The sequence below is a fragment of the Bubalus kerabau genome, chromosome 1, assembly GCF_029407905.1.
Source record: "Bubalus kerabau isolate K-KA32 ecotype Philippines breed swamp buffalo chromosome 1, PCC_UOA_SB_1v2, whole genome shotgun sequence".
Lineage (NCBI taxonomy): Eukaryota > Metazoa > Chordata > Mammalia > Artiodactyla > Bovidae > Bubalus > Bubalus kerabau.
The window spans coordinates 116197487-116211363 of NC_073624.1; the positions used below are offsets into that span (position 1 = coordinate 116197487).

The 13877-nt window shown below is 41.6% G+C and overlaps 1 protein-coding gene across 4 annotated transcripts in view; it reads left to right on the plus strand.

The window, feature by feature from the left end:
• The window catches only part of LOC129656632 (uncharacterized), a 165175-nt gene that overhangs the window by 81187 nt on the left and 70111 nt on the right, over positions 1–13877 (plus strand). For all 4 annotated transcript variants that reach the window (XR_008716456.1, XR_008716451.1, XR_008716445.1 and 1 more), the window contains exon 3: positions 11400–11549. The gene's annotated coding sequence lies outside the window, so the exon portion shown is untranslated. The remainder of the gene's footprint in view (positions 1–11399; positions 11550–13877) is intronic.

The window sequence follows — 13877 nt, forward strand, 5'->3', positions numbered from 1 at the left end:
AGGGGGGATTTCTGGGGCTATTTTTTATCTACTTCAATTGACAATAAATGTAGTTATCACTAGGACTCCAAATTTTGAGAAAGTCTGATATTCACACTGCATTTGCAAGTACCTTTGGACTATCTAATATCATGCTGATATTTTAGAGCTGTTGTTTCCACTAATGATGATTGAGTGTTAATATTATTTGAACAAAAATTCATTTTTTTTGTTGTTCTTTCCTCTGGTGAGTGTTTTCTGGGGGAAAACAATGAAGGGCAAAAGGGTACAAAAGTGTGCAAGTTTTGGGGACTTCCCTGGCGGTCCATTGGTTAAGATTCTGAGCTTTCACTGCAGGGAGCTCAGTTTGACTCCTCATCAGAAAACTAAGATCCCACATGCTGCGCAGTGCAACAACAACAAAACAATTTAAAAAGTAAAATAAAAAAATTTAATGTGCAAGCCATAAAGAATCATTCTGTTGGAGATTCTAGCTTGTTAAGATTTTTATAATGCCTATGGCATATTTCTGTTTAATCACCCAATCGTGTCTGACTCTTTTCGACCCTTCGGACTATATCCCACAAGGTTCCTCTGTCCATGGGATTTTTTTAGGTAAGAATACTGGAGTGGGTTGCCATTTCCTTCTCCAGGGTATCTTTCTGACCCAGGGACTGAACTTGCATCTCCTGTGTCTCCTGCACCGTGGGCAGATTCTTTTCCCTCTGAGCCATCCAGGGAGCCTGGGACATATTCACACCTCAGTAAATTACACTTTCTTGTCATCATTGCACTTAACATGTTTTGCAGCTTCAAACACCCCTTTTTAAGAGGCACAGGCATTAGCCCTTAAGCACCTGGCAGTTGTAAGTGTCTTGTCCTAGGGATCAGGATTGTCTTGGATAAGAAGCAATACAGTCTTATGTGAACTTGGGATGGCAGTGAGGAAGGCTGCAGTTACCTGGCATTTCCTGCCCAGTGGGCTTCACAGAGTCTTCTTGCTCCCTACTCACTATTACACATCTAACCAGGCTCTGTTGCCTTTGCCTGTGTGTTCCTCTAGGACTCACTTTCATTGCAAGAAAGGTTAAGGTGTGACCAAAGCATAGGGTGTGCATGCAAATTTAGTCACTCAGTAGTGTCCAACTCTTTTGCAGTCCCACAGACTGTAGCCCACGAGGCTTGTCCGTCCACGGAATTTTCCAAACAAAAATACTGGAGTGGGTTGCCATTTCCTCCTCCAGGGGATCTTTCCAACTCAGGAATTGAACCCATGTCGCCAGCAGCTCCTGCATTGGCAGGCGGATTCTTTACCACTGAGCCACCTGGGAAGCCCAAAACAGGAGACTGAACCGAAACTGCCAATATCAACATCGATGAACTTTTAATTTTTTAAAAAAGAAAGCATCCTGAAGATTCTTCTTATCTTATAGAATCGTCACGATAAGAGTTAATGCTATTGCACACTGTTTCACACTTGTAAAGCTCTGCCAAGAAATCTCTTCAAGTGTGCAATTTAAATCCCATTTTATTCCGATGCACACAATATTTTAATTCAAAGGAACTGCTTCTTAAGAAAGAACCATCACTTTTCAAACTATTCATAATTTACATTTGAAGAATGTATTTTAAAATATTCTGGCAGAAACTAACACAACATCACAAAGCAATTATAATCCAATAAAAAAATGCTGATGATAAAAGCTATGGCTGCCTCAATATAAAGGATCTCTTTCCATCTCTCATGTGGAAAAATACACATGAACAATTTTCATTTGTGTGGTTGAAATTTCATATGCTAATATAGGCAGGAGAATTAATTAATTCAAGAAAAGTCTTTGGTACACCTGCATAATCAGCTAACAATCTTTAGAGAACATTTATCTTATTAATATGTGAACATTTTTCAGACTTTGGTTCAACCAATGACAAATACATACACACATACTTTTCCTAGCATCAAGTCATGTTATAGTAGGGTTCTATCTAAAGCATCATGGCATTTTCCTTACATGGATATTGCAACCATTATAGAACTGAATGACCATTGTGAACCTGCGTGATGGGCTACATAAGCAGAGTGGGCCTCTCTTGATAAGTGCCAATGAAGTACAGAAATGTTAGAGCTGTTAGACGCCTAGGACATTATTTGGCCCAGAATACCATTTACAATCCAACTAAGGCTTAGAGAACTAACCTGACTTATAACACTCACACTGTTTCTAAAGGTAGAATCCAAGAGATTGTTAATAATAAAACCTTTCAGTTTGAATAAACAAATCAATTAGTAACTTACAAAAAGAATTAGACATATACTATATGGTATCTAATCAAGGCCTACCGTCTTGAAAATTTAAGGAAAATATTTGAGTTCAGCAATAACCGTCTGAAATGTATTAGAAATATTTTATAGTAAATGTTTATGTTTATATTAGATGCCATGAATGGTTTTCAGTTCAGTTCAGCTCAGTCGCTCAGTTGTGTCCTACTCTTTGCGACCCCATGGACTGCAGCACACCAGGCTTCCCTGCCAATCACCAACTCCGGGAGCTTACTCAAACTCATGTCCATTGAGTTTGTGAGAGCATCCAACCATCTCATCCTCCATTGTTCCCTTCTCCTCCTGCCTTCAATCTTTCCCAGCATCAGAGTCTTTTCAAACGAGTCAGTTCTTTGCATTAGGTGGCCAAAGTATTGGAGTTTCAGCTTCAGCATCAGTCCTTCCAATGAATATTCAGGACTGATTTCCTTTAGAAGGGACTTGGGTCTCCTTTCAGTCCAAGGGACTCTCAAGAGTTTTCTCCAACACCACAGTTCAAAAGCATCAATTCTTCAGCGCTCAGCTTTCTTCATAGTCCAACTCTAGCATCCATAGGTGACTACTGGAAAAACCATAGCTTTGACTAGACGAACCTTTGTTGGCAAAGTAATGTCTCTGCTTTTTAATATGCTGTTTAGGTTGGTCATAACTTTCCTTCCAAGGAGTAAGCGTCTTTTAATTTCATGGCTGCAATCACCATCTGCAGTGATTTTGGAGCCCAAAAAATAAAATCAGCCACTGTTTCCACTATTTCCCCATCTATTTGCCATGAAGTGATGAGACTGGATGCCATGATCTTAGTTTTCTGAATGTTGAGTTTTAAGCCAACTTTTTCACTTTCCAGAGAAGGCAATGGCACCCCACTCCAGTACTCTTGCCTGGAAAATCCCATGGATGGAGGAGCCTGGTAGGCTGCAGTCCATGGGGTCGCTAAGAGTCAGACACGACTGAGCGACTTCACTTTCACTTTTCACTTTCATGCATTGGAGAAGGAAATGGCAACCCACTCCAGTGTTCTTGCCTGGAGAATCCCAGGGATGGGGGAACCTGATGGGCTGCCGTCTATGGGGTCGCACAGAGTCGGACACGACTGAAGTGACTTAGCATTTTCACTTTCCACTTTCACTTTCATCAAGAGGCTAGTTAGTTCTTCTTTGCTTTCTGCCATAAATGTGGTGTCATCTGTATATCTGAGGTTATAGATATTTTTCCCAGCAATCTTGATTCCAGCTTGTGCTTCCTCCAGCCCAGCATTTCTCATGATGTACTCTGCATATAAGTTAAATAAGCAGGGTGACAATATACAGCCTTGACGTACTCCTTTCCTGATTTGGGACCAGTCTGTTGTTCCATGTCCAGTTCTAACTGCTACTTCTTGACCTGCATACCGATTTCTCAGGAGGCAGGTCAGGTGGTCTGGTATTCCCATCTCTTTCAGAATTTTCCAGTTTGTTGTGATCCACACAGTCAAAGACTTTGGCATAGTCAATAAAGCAGAAGTAGATGTTTTACTGGAACTCTCTTGCTTTTTCAATGATCCAGCAGATGTTGGCAATTTGATCTCTGGTTCCTCTGCCTTTTCTAAATCCAGCTGGAACATCTGGAAGTTCATGGTTCATGTACTGTTGAAGCCTGGCTTGGAGAAAACATTTCTAGTTAGAAAGAAGGCATTACTATTTAACACTAAGCTTCCGTAAGCATTTCTGTGGACAAGACCTTATGCATCATGCTTGTCTCTGCCATTAAATGAAAAGCATTTGAAAGGCCTGACTTATCTCCCCTAGTGAGTACCTTCTGTTAATAGCATTTGTTCAGTAGATGCTTCTTGAATTGAAATAAATTGTCACTATTATGGTGCATCCAAACACCAAAGATGAATCCTATCTTTTATATACCCTTTCAGACTCATTAATGTTTATCCAATAAATACTTTGCATACAGGATAGCCAATGTTAAGTTTTTTAAAACAATAGCTTTGCACAAATGGGTTTCAAAATACTTGAGGGAAAAGTACATGATGAAAACATTCATCTTTTCCAGAACTTTATTGACTACTTAAAATATCAGTATGGCATTTTTCTTGAATAGCAACTGATTTAGAAATATACTCATTGGCACTCTCATTAGTCATTTAACTGTGATCTTGAAGGTACATTGACAATCTCAGTTGAAGAAGAATGCTTTAATTCTTTATTAAGTTATAGCAGGTTGAGAGGGGAAAATAACTAAATGAAAGGCAAGGAAGAGTGTTATAAGTCAAATGAGTCATTGAAGACAGATGATCAGCTGGCAGGGATATGGTCTACTTAAGGATGCAGAGGCTGGAGTCTGAGTGTCGTGGAGGAGGGTCTGGTAGGAATCAGCCGGAAGGAAGAGCGTGAGCAAAGGCACAGAGACGCAGATGTAAGGGTCAGTGTGTGCTTCTCTTTGTTCTGGAAAGCCAAGTACTGTTTGGAGGCCCAGCTGTTTTTCCTTTTATTTTCTTCATTTGGAGGATAATTGCTGTACACCGTTGTGTTGGTTTCTGCCATATATCAATGTGAATCAGTCATACATCCTGCGTACATGCTATGTTGATTCAGTCGTGTCCGACTCTTTGCGACCCTATGGACGGTAGCCCACCAGTCTCCTCTGTCCATGGGATTCTCCAGGCCAGAATACTGGAGTGGATTGCCATGCCCTCTTCCAGAGGGTCCTCCCGACCCAGGGATTGAACCTGAGTCTCTTATGTCTCCTGCATTGGCAGGTGGGTTCTTTACCACTAGTGCCATCTGGGAAGCCAAGTATAGTATATCCTACCTCTTGAGTCTCCCTCCCACCACCACCCCCAACCCACCCTTCCAGGTCGTCACAGAGCCCCAGGCTGACCTCCCTGTGCGATATAGCAGCTTCCCACATGGTAGTGTATACAATTCAGTGCTGCCGTACCGGTTCTGATCAGTGGCTTCTGGCTGTTTGCTGTGCTCCTGTGCTTCTTGGCACCTTGCCTTAATTCCTCAAGTCACTTTAGAACTAAGGTCTTGCTTGGCTCTTGCCAGCCCCACTCCCACCCGCAAACATCTGAACTCCTCCCACTGTACCCCAAAACATGCTCACCAGCTAACTGACTTTCCCAAGTTATGTTAATATCCACCATACTGGCTTGCTGTGAAAATAAAGCCAGTGATGCCTGTAAGCTGGCCAGCACGATGCTTGACGAATGTCACTTCCGTTCCCCTCTGAGCGATGTCCGCTAGCTGGGGTACCTCTGCAGCTTTGTTTACTGCCGCCTTCCCCCTCCACACACACCCAGACCTGTGGCATGCTTTCTTGACATACCAGCCGTTTCCTGTCAGCCTTCTCTACTCCCTGTGGTCTGCTGCCCGCGCGGGAAGCGGACTCTGCTTTCTGGTCCCATCTCTCCAGTGGGAGGCTCTCACCTCCCAGGGCTGGCCCCTCCCAGGCTGCAACTCCCTGAGGACTTGTCCTGAAACTGGATACTAGGAACTGTGAAGTCCAGAAAAGGGAAAGCTCGGGGAAACAGCTATTTTCTAATGTTGGAAGACCTGACACATAAATGAGGAATTAGGCCAGTTTCTAAACACTTTATGCTCTTTGGTGGTCCAGTGAAGCTTATGAATGCTTTCTTAGAACAGTATTTTTAAATGCACAAACCATAACATATAGGATTACAAAGAAGCCAATTATATTGAAATACAACCAACAAAACAAGCTTGTGATGCAGCAAAGTGTATGATGTTTTATTAGCATATATGCCCTCCTGCCGTGTGTTTCTTGCTGTTTCACCTCCGTCTGAGGGGCACAGCAAGGAAGACTAGAAAAGAGTGCAAAAAGGTAAAATTTTCAAATAATAAAATGACAGAACAAGACTTTTGGGGAATTCATCCCTGTCAGTTTGACTCACAACCAACTTGTTCTGACTCTGTTGCCCGCTTCTTTTAATCATTAATATTATTTTATTTTTAAGCTCTGAGGACTTTTTCTTCATGGTTGGACACTTTCACCTCCATCTGAGGGGCAGAGCAAGGAAGACAAGAAAAGAATGCAAAAATGTAAAATTTTCAAATAATAAAATGACAGAACAGGATTTTGGGGGAATTCATCCCTGTAGTTTGACTCAGAACCCACTTCTGATGCTGTTGCCCACTTCTTTTAATCATTAATATTATTATATTTTTAAGCTCTGAGGACTTTTTCTTCATGGTTGGACACTGGCAATGCACTCCGGGGAAGAAATAAGAACCACCCACTCTCAGGGGAGCTTTGTAGACTGTCACTTTGATTCCTGCTAAGCTGGGTTTCTCTGTCCTCTGGCAGACAACAGAGTGATGATTCACAAACTGAGATTTATGACTTGCTATGTTCAAAAAAAAACAAGCAAAAAATATTCATTTCTGTCATTTCTCTCAGGAGCTCATCTGAGTCACGCCCATGTCTCTCTTGGTATTTAAAAGACTATAGTTTTCTATGTCTGTGGGTCTGTTTCTGTTTTGTAAACAGATTCATTTGTATTATTTTTTAGATTACACATATAAGTGAATTCATATGATATTTGTCTTTCTCTGTCTGGCTTACTTAACTTAGTATGATAATCTCTAGGTCCATCCAGATTGCTTCAAATGGCATTATTCCATTCTTTTCTTATGGCTGAATTATAGGGAAAGGAGGGTGGGGGAGGGATAAATTGGGAGTATGGGATTAACAGAGACACATTACTGTATATAAAATAGATAAGCAACAAGGATTTACTGTATAGCACAGGGATCTATGCCTACAAAGGTCCATATAGTCAAAGCTATGCTTTTTCCAGTAGTCATGTACCAATGTGAGAGTTGGACCCTAAAGAAGGCTGGGTGCAGAGGAATTGATGCTTTTGAACTGTGGTGCTGGAGAAGACTCTTGAGAGTCCCTTGGACTGCAAGTAGATCCAACCAGTCAATCCTAAAGGAAATCAGCCCTGAATATTCATTGGAAGAACTGATGCTGAAGCTGAAGTTCCAGTACTTCGGCCACCTGATGCGAAGAGCCGACTCATTGAGAAAGATCCTGATCTGTAAAAGATTGAAGGCAAAAGGAGAAGAGGCCGGCAGAAGATGAGATGGTTAGATAGCACCACTGACTCAGTGGACATGAATTTGAGCAAACTCCAGGAAATAATGGATAGGGAAGCCTGATATGCTGCAGTCCATGGGGTCAAAAGAGTCAGACATGACTTAGCAACTAAACAGCAACAATAGGGATCTATATCCAACATTTTGTTATACCCTATAATGGAAAGCAATCTGAAAATATATAATAAATATCCATACATCTGGGCTTCCCAGATGGTGCTAGTGGTAAAGAACCCACCTTCAGTGCAGGAGACTGGGTTCTATCCCCTGGAAAAGGACATGGAAACCCATTCCAGTATTCTTGCTGAGAAAATCCCATGGACAGAGGAGGCTGGTGGGCTATAGTCCACAGGGTCGCAAAGAGTGGGATACAACTGAAGGAACTTAGCACAGCGCGTCTATATAAATGAATCACTTTGCTGTAGATGTGAAACTAACACAATAATGTGAATCATCTGTACTTCAATTTTTAAAAAGACTATATTTTTTAGTAACCATACAGCAACCTTCATACGTGGATATAGACTGATAGACATAATGAATCGGATTTGGCCAAGATAATTGCATCAAATACTTACTGAGCCTACTGCTTGCCAGGCAGTATGTTAAACATTTTATTCTCTTGTTTTGTTTAACAAAAACTCTGTGAGGTATTAATATCTCTGGTCCCCATTTGATATGAATGAGCAAACTAAACAGAGGGATTGAACAATTTACCAAAGAGCGTTGGAATTGGAAGTCAATCCATGTCTGTTAGATTTCAGAGCTCAAGTTCTCTGTTTTCAATTACTAGGGAACTTTGTCGGTAATAAGCCAGGCAGGCCACTGGCAAATACTGCTGAAATACTTGGCTTATAGCTCTGCATTGAAGCCTTCTATCCATCTATAAAAATGTGCCCTAAAGCTACTTTTTTTTTTTTAAGCTCTCCATGTCTTGAATTCCTTTCAGAAAATGCTGTTAATATTCCCTTAGCACCCTCCATGTGCTGGTTAGTGCAAGAAAAGTTATTTTTATCAAGAAAAAAAGTCTTTCCTGGGGGTTGGTTTCGTAAATGCAGTCACATCTGCTGCATTTGCGAGTCTGGCTGAAGCCACTGGGGTGATGGGCTGAACTGGGACTCTGTCTTGGTGACACCTAAGACACCCCCTGCAGTACACATCCACATGGCCTCCTGAGAGGAGGAAGACCACGGGCTGGGTCACTGCGGCGGGGAGAGGGGGGAATTGGCATCCTAGTAACCTGACTCAGATTGCTCACCGTTTAAGAAAAGTGGCATTCACCATGGACAATATTCTCCTTAAGGACCCTCCTTCTAGAAAAATCCTTTTAGTGCCTCCAGCTGTTTCTTGATCTTCTGCTCAGGACTTCACGATTCAAAAATAACGATTTATGGAGCTGCCAGAAGTTACTCAGATAATTTTTACTAGTTCAAGTCAAACACTTGCTCCCTTTTGTTTAAGATGCCTGGGGCTGCTTTGCCAAAGAATATTTTCATCAGTAAACACTGGGCTTTGCCTAATAGCCAAATAGGAGTCAGAAGTCCAGAAAATGTATAGGATACTTGTAGTAATTATTACAGTAAGAAACATTTTGTGGGAATTTATTCTTTAAGAGAAATATAGACTATAAACACTGGAATCTGCTAGAAGACAAAGGGGAAATCTTAGGGTGGTTGAATTGGAGGATTTTTGTGTTTTTATATTTCACTGCATCATTTTGACTTCAGTTTGCAAAGCCTTAGAGGTCTTTAGATAAACGCAAAGGAGAAGAAAGCCTTTTTTGTGAGCCAGGGAAGCATTTTGGTATTTGTTCTGATTTACTTTTAATTTCTTACTTTTAGAAACTGAAAGATATTTTTTAAAACAAGAAGTACTAATGGCTAATAGTCAAAAAGTGTTCTATCTAATTTTTTCAAAATTTGTGAGAGGTAAGCTTTGATTTTCCATCTGTGATTTAAAAACAAGAGAAGGAGAGAGAGCATCAATTGTTGTAGTGGTGTGGTTTCCTATTCCACAGATGAGTTTAAATCTTTCTGGCAAATTATTCAGCAAACTGTTTAAAATTCTTAAAAAAGGTTATTTCCTCATATATTCTTTTTTCTTAATTTATTTTTTTAATTGAAGGATAATGACAATATCGTGTTGGTTCCTGCCATATATCAACATGGACCTCATACATTTTTAATCCAGTAAATATAGCTTCTAAAAATCCAACCTAAGAAAACAGTTGCAGATGGAATTGAAGATTTACTTACTAATGCACCACTCACAGCCATGTCGAGAGAGCAGGATTCCCCGCAGCTCATGCTCCTGGTCTGCTATGAGCTGCAGTGGTTACACCCACCTTGTGTCATAATTTGAAGAACATTTTAGACATGGAGTTAAAAAAAACCTTAGGATCAGGGCTTTGCTCTGACGCCTTTGTCAACTAGCTGACTCTAGAAATTACTTTTTTAGTCTGTTATTTAACATTTTCATCTGCATCATAAAATATTTTAAGATCACCAGATTGTATTGATTCCTAGCTCTACTCTATAGTAGTTAAATGAACTTGAGTAAATCCCAGTGCCTCAATTTTTCCATCCGTGAAATGGCGATGGTAATCGTTCTTCTTATCTAGAGTTGTTTTGAGGACTCAAGTTGGTGCTAGTGGTAAAGAATCCACATGCCAATACAGGAGACACAGGTTTGATCCCTGGGTCAGGAAGATTCCCTGGAGAAGGGAATGGCAACCCACTTCAGTATACTTGCCTGGAGAATTCCATGGACAGAGGAGCCTGGTGGGCTACAGACCGTGAGGTCACAAAGAGCTGGACATGTGCATGCACGCACACAAAAATGAGTTATTTGTGAAGGTGGCTTGTCAGGGCTTGGCATTCATCAAGCCCTGTGTTAAATGAATCTGCACAATGAAAGTAACGGCCTCTGTTTCACCGAAGTGATGGAAGGATTACATGGGAAGACATTCGTGAAAGTATCCTATCAACTACCACACCCTACAGAGGCATTATGCGATTACTAAGGAGATAGTCGGGAGTAATGTCAGTCTGAAAACTGTATGGAAGGAAGTCTTTGACTTGCTAGAAATCATGTGTTGGAGAGGTAATTGACTTAGCAGACCAGAGAAAATTGAAATTTAATTCTGGTCAGACAGAAACTAGTCTAGAGTGGAGCTGGTGGCAGAAGCAGCACCACCAAGGGAAACTGAGACTGGCGGGTTGTCAGCCGTGCTGACTGTCAGAGGGGTTCTCCTGACACAAGCTGTGTGGGATGCATGCGAAACAGATTAGATTTCTATTTACGGCCATAATGATGTGATTAGCTAAGGTTAGTTACGTTATTAGTAACAAAGAGTAATTACTATAACACAGGTAATAGAACTGTATTTGAGACACGAGAATTGGAAAAGCATGTATGTGTGAATGGGGAAGGGAGGGTGAGGAGACAGGATTAAACCCTTACCTTTCATAATAGGAGGTTGAGCCATGGAAGTATGAGTCAGATAGGACTTCCCTGGTGGTCCAGTGGTTAAGAATCCGCCTGCCCATGCAGGGGATATGGGTTGGATTCCTGGTCTGGGAAGATTCTACGTGCTGTGGGGCAACTAAGCCCATTCACTGCAATTACTGAGCCTGTGCTCCACAAGAGAAGCCACCTCAATGACAGGCCCTTGCACCCCAGCTAGGGAGGAGCCCCTCTCACCCCAACTAGAGAAAAGCCTGTGTGCAGCAGTGAAGACCCAGCACAGCCAAATACACAAAAATTTAAACAAAAAGAGTCAGACAGATGAAGACTGAAATACCACCTTCTCTTCTGAGAGACAAGATTTGGGTCCAAGAAGTTTGTGGGGAAGTGTTTCTAGCAAGTAAAGTAAGGATGTGGGGGAAAGAAAGAGAGAAAGGAAAAGAGCCAGTAAAGAAATGGTGTCAATTCCCTTGGGGAACCTTCTAAGCAACCATGTGGAACCCATCTTTGAATTATCCCATCAGAGAACAGGAAGGCTTGTCCCACTAGCTGAAGATGGTGCCGACCTCTCTGCACTTTTGCTTCTGGTGATTCAACTAAGAGAGCCCACAGAGAAGTGAAGAGATGCAGAAGTCGTCGCAACAGGATGGGAGTTGTTACCACAGCCGCAGCAGGTGAGCTCAGAGTGGCAGGGGCTTGGGGGAAGGGGCATTAACAGATTCTGTCACACAGAAGGTGGAGTGAAGCTTGGAGGGTGGATGTCCCAATATTTCAACCATGAGTTCGGCGGACTTAGCTCCTCCATCACTGGCCTCAAGCACTGGCAGGCTCTGGCCAATACATTCACAGATAGGGAAGCAGAGCTGCATACGCCGTGCCTTAGGTGTAGGCGCACCCAGGAGGAAGAGGACGGGGCTCTGGTGGGCCTGCTCACTAGCCAGGCGTGGCACTTCTCCCTGGGGAGGACGTGAGGCAGGAGAGACGGCAGGGGAGGTAAACAGAGTCTTCCATGTGGAGACAGAAGCCCAGGAAATGGAGGGCCCCAACAGAAACCAGTGTATAAAAGCTAGTAAGGAAAGAAAGAAAGAAAGGAAATTGTATTCTCTTATTATTTCAGAGTATCAAGGTATTAGTTCAGTTGTTCAATCATGTCCCACCCTTTGCGACTCCATGGACCGCGGCACACCAGGCCTCCCTGTCCATCACCAACTCCCGGAGTTCACCCAGACTCATGTCCATTGAGTCGGTGATGCCATCCAACCATCTCATCCTCTGTCGTCCCCTTCTCCTCCTGCCCTCAATCTTTCCCAGCATCAGGGTCTTTTCAAATGAGTCAGTTCTTTGCATCAGGTGGCCAAAGTATTGGAGTTTTAGCTTCGGCATCTGTCCTTCCAATGAATATTCAGGACTGATTTCCTTTAGGAGGGACTGATTGGATCTCTTTGCAGTCCAAGGGACTCTCAAGAGTCTTCTCCAACACCACAGTTCAAAAGCATCAGTTCTTCAGTGCTCAGTTTTCTCTCTCACATCCATACATGACCACTGGAAAAACCATAGCCTTGACTAGACGGACCTTTGTTGACAAAGTAATCTCTCTGTTTTTCAATATGCTATCTAGGTTGGTCATAACTTTCCTTCCAAGGAGTAAGCGTCTTTTAATTTCATGGCTGCAATCACCATCTGCAGTGATTTTGGAGCCCCCTTTTAAAGTCAGTCACTGTTTCCACTGTTTCCCCATCTATTGGCCATGAAGTGATGGGACCGGATGCCATGATCTTAGTTTTCTGAATGTTGAGTTTTAAGCCAGATTTTTCACTCTCCTCTGTCACTTTCATCAAGAGGCTCTTTAGTTTCTCTTCACTTTCTGCCGTAAGGGTATGTACTGGATAAAATCAGTTATCTGTTGGGAAATGGTAATCAGGACAAGAGAGAGTAGATGAGACAAGGGACTGCTGTTTTTCATATAGGTTTAATCATACTCTTGGACTATTTCATCTGCATACTGAGTCATAATTGCCTACTTACTCATCCATTTCTCCCAGTGGACATTAATTTGAAAAAACTATATGGCAGATCCATCAAATTAAAGGTCAGGGGGAGTTTTTAAGGCATGACAGAATAATCCTCATGTTAAAAAGTTCTATGCAAATATTTTTTACTATTATAAGAAAGAAAATACAAATACATACTAAAAATACTTTAAAAAATAAAGAAAAGATGAGGTACAATCACTAATATGTTGGTTCCATGTATTATGCATGAGTCACTTCAGTCTTGTTGGGCTCTTTTAGACACTTTGGACTGTAGCCCTCCAGGCTCCTCTACCCATGGGATTTCCCAGGCAAGAATACTGGAGTGGGTTGCCTTTTCCTTTTACAGGGGATCTTCCCAACCCAGGGATCGAACTTGAATCTCTCAAGTCTCCTGCATTGGCAGGTGGGTTCTTTACCACTAGCACCATCTGGGAAGCCCCTACTTATTATGCACATAAGTATTTGAAATTATTTCAGTAATTAGTTCTAAGAAGCAACAATGAAAATAAATTTAAGAGCATGAGTAAACCATGCTAGTCCAAACACCTCTGCTTGATTGAAATGTCTGGGCCTGTTGGGATATAAATGATACAAGTTAGGTACTTAATGCAAAATGCAGGAAAACTCTGGACTTGGAGTTAGAAAGCTAGATTGGAGTTCTGGCTCTCCCACCCACCAACTAGATAATGTTGGTTAAGTTCTTCAACAACACTGAAATTTGGTTTCCCCCTGCAGAAAGGGGGAAATAACTGCCTTCACAGGATTATTGTTGAGATGAAGTAAAATAATATGTGAGATCACTGTAACAACTATATGGATATGTATATATGAACAGGCATGTATTTTTAAATCCTTCTTTAAACATTAGGTTTTAAAACAAAAAAAAAGCTAACTATAGATGACCTATTTAAGATTATAATGGGATATTTTAAATGTTTTTAGAAAGTATATTTTAACACAAAGTACAGT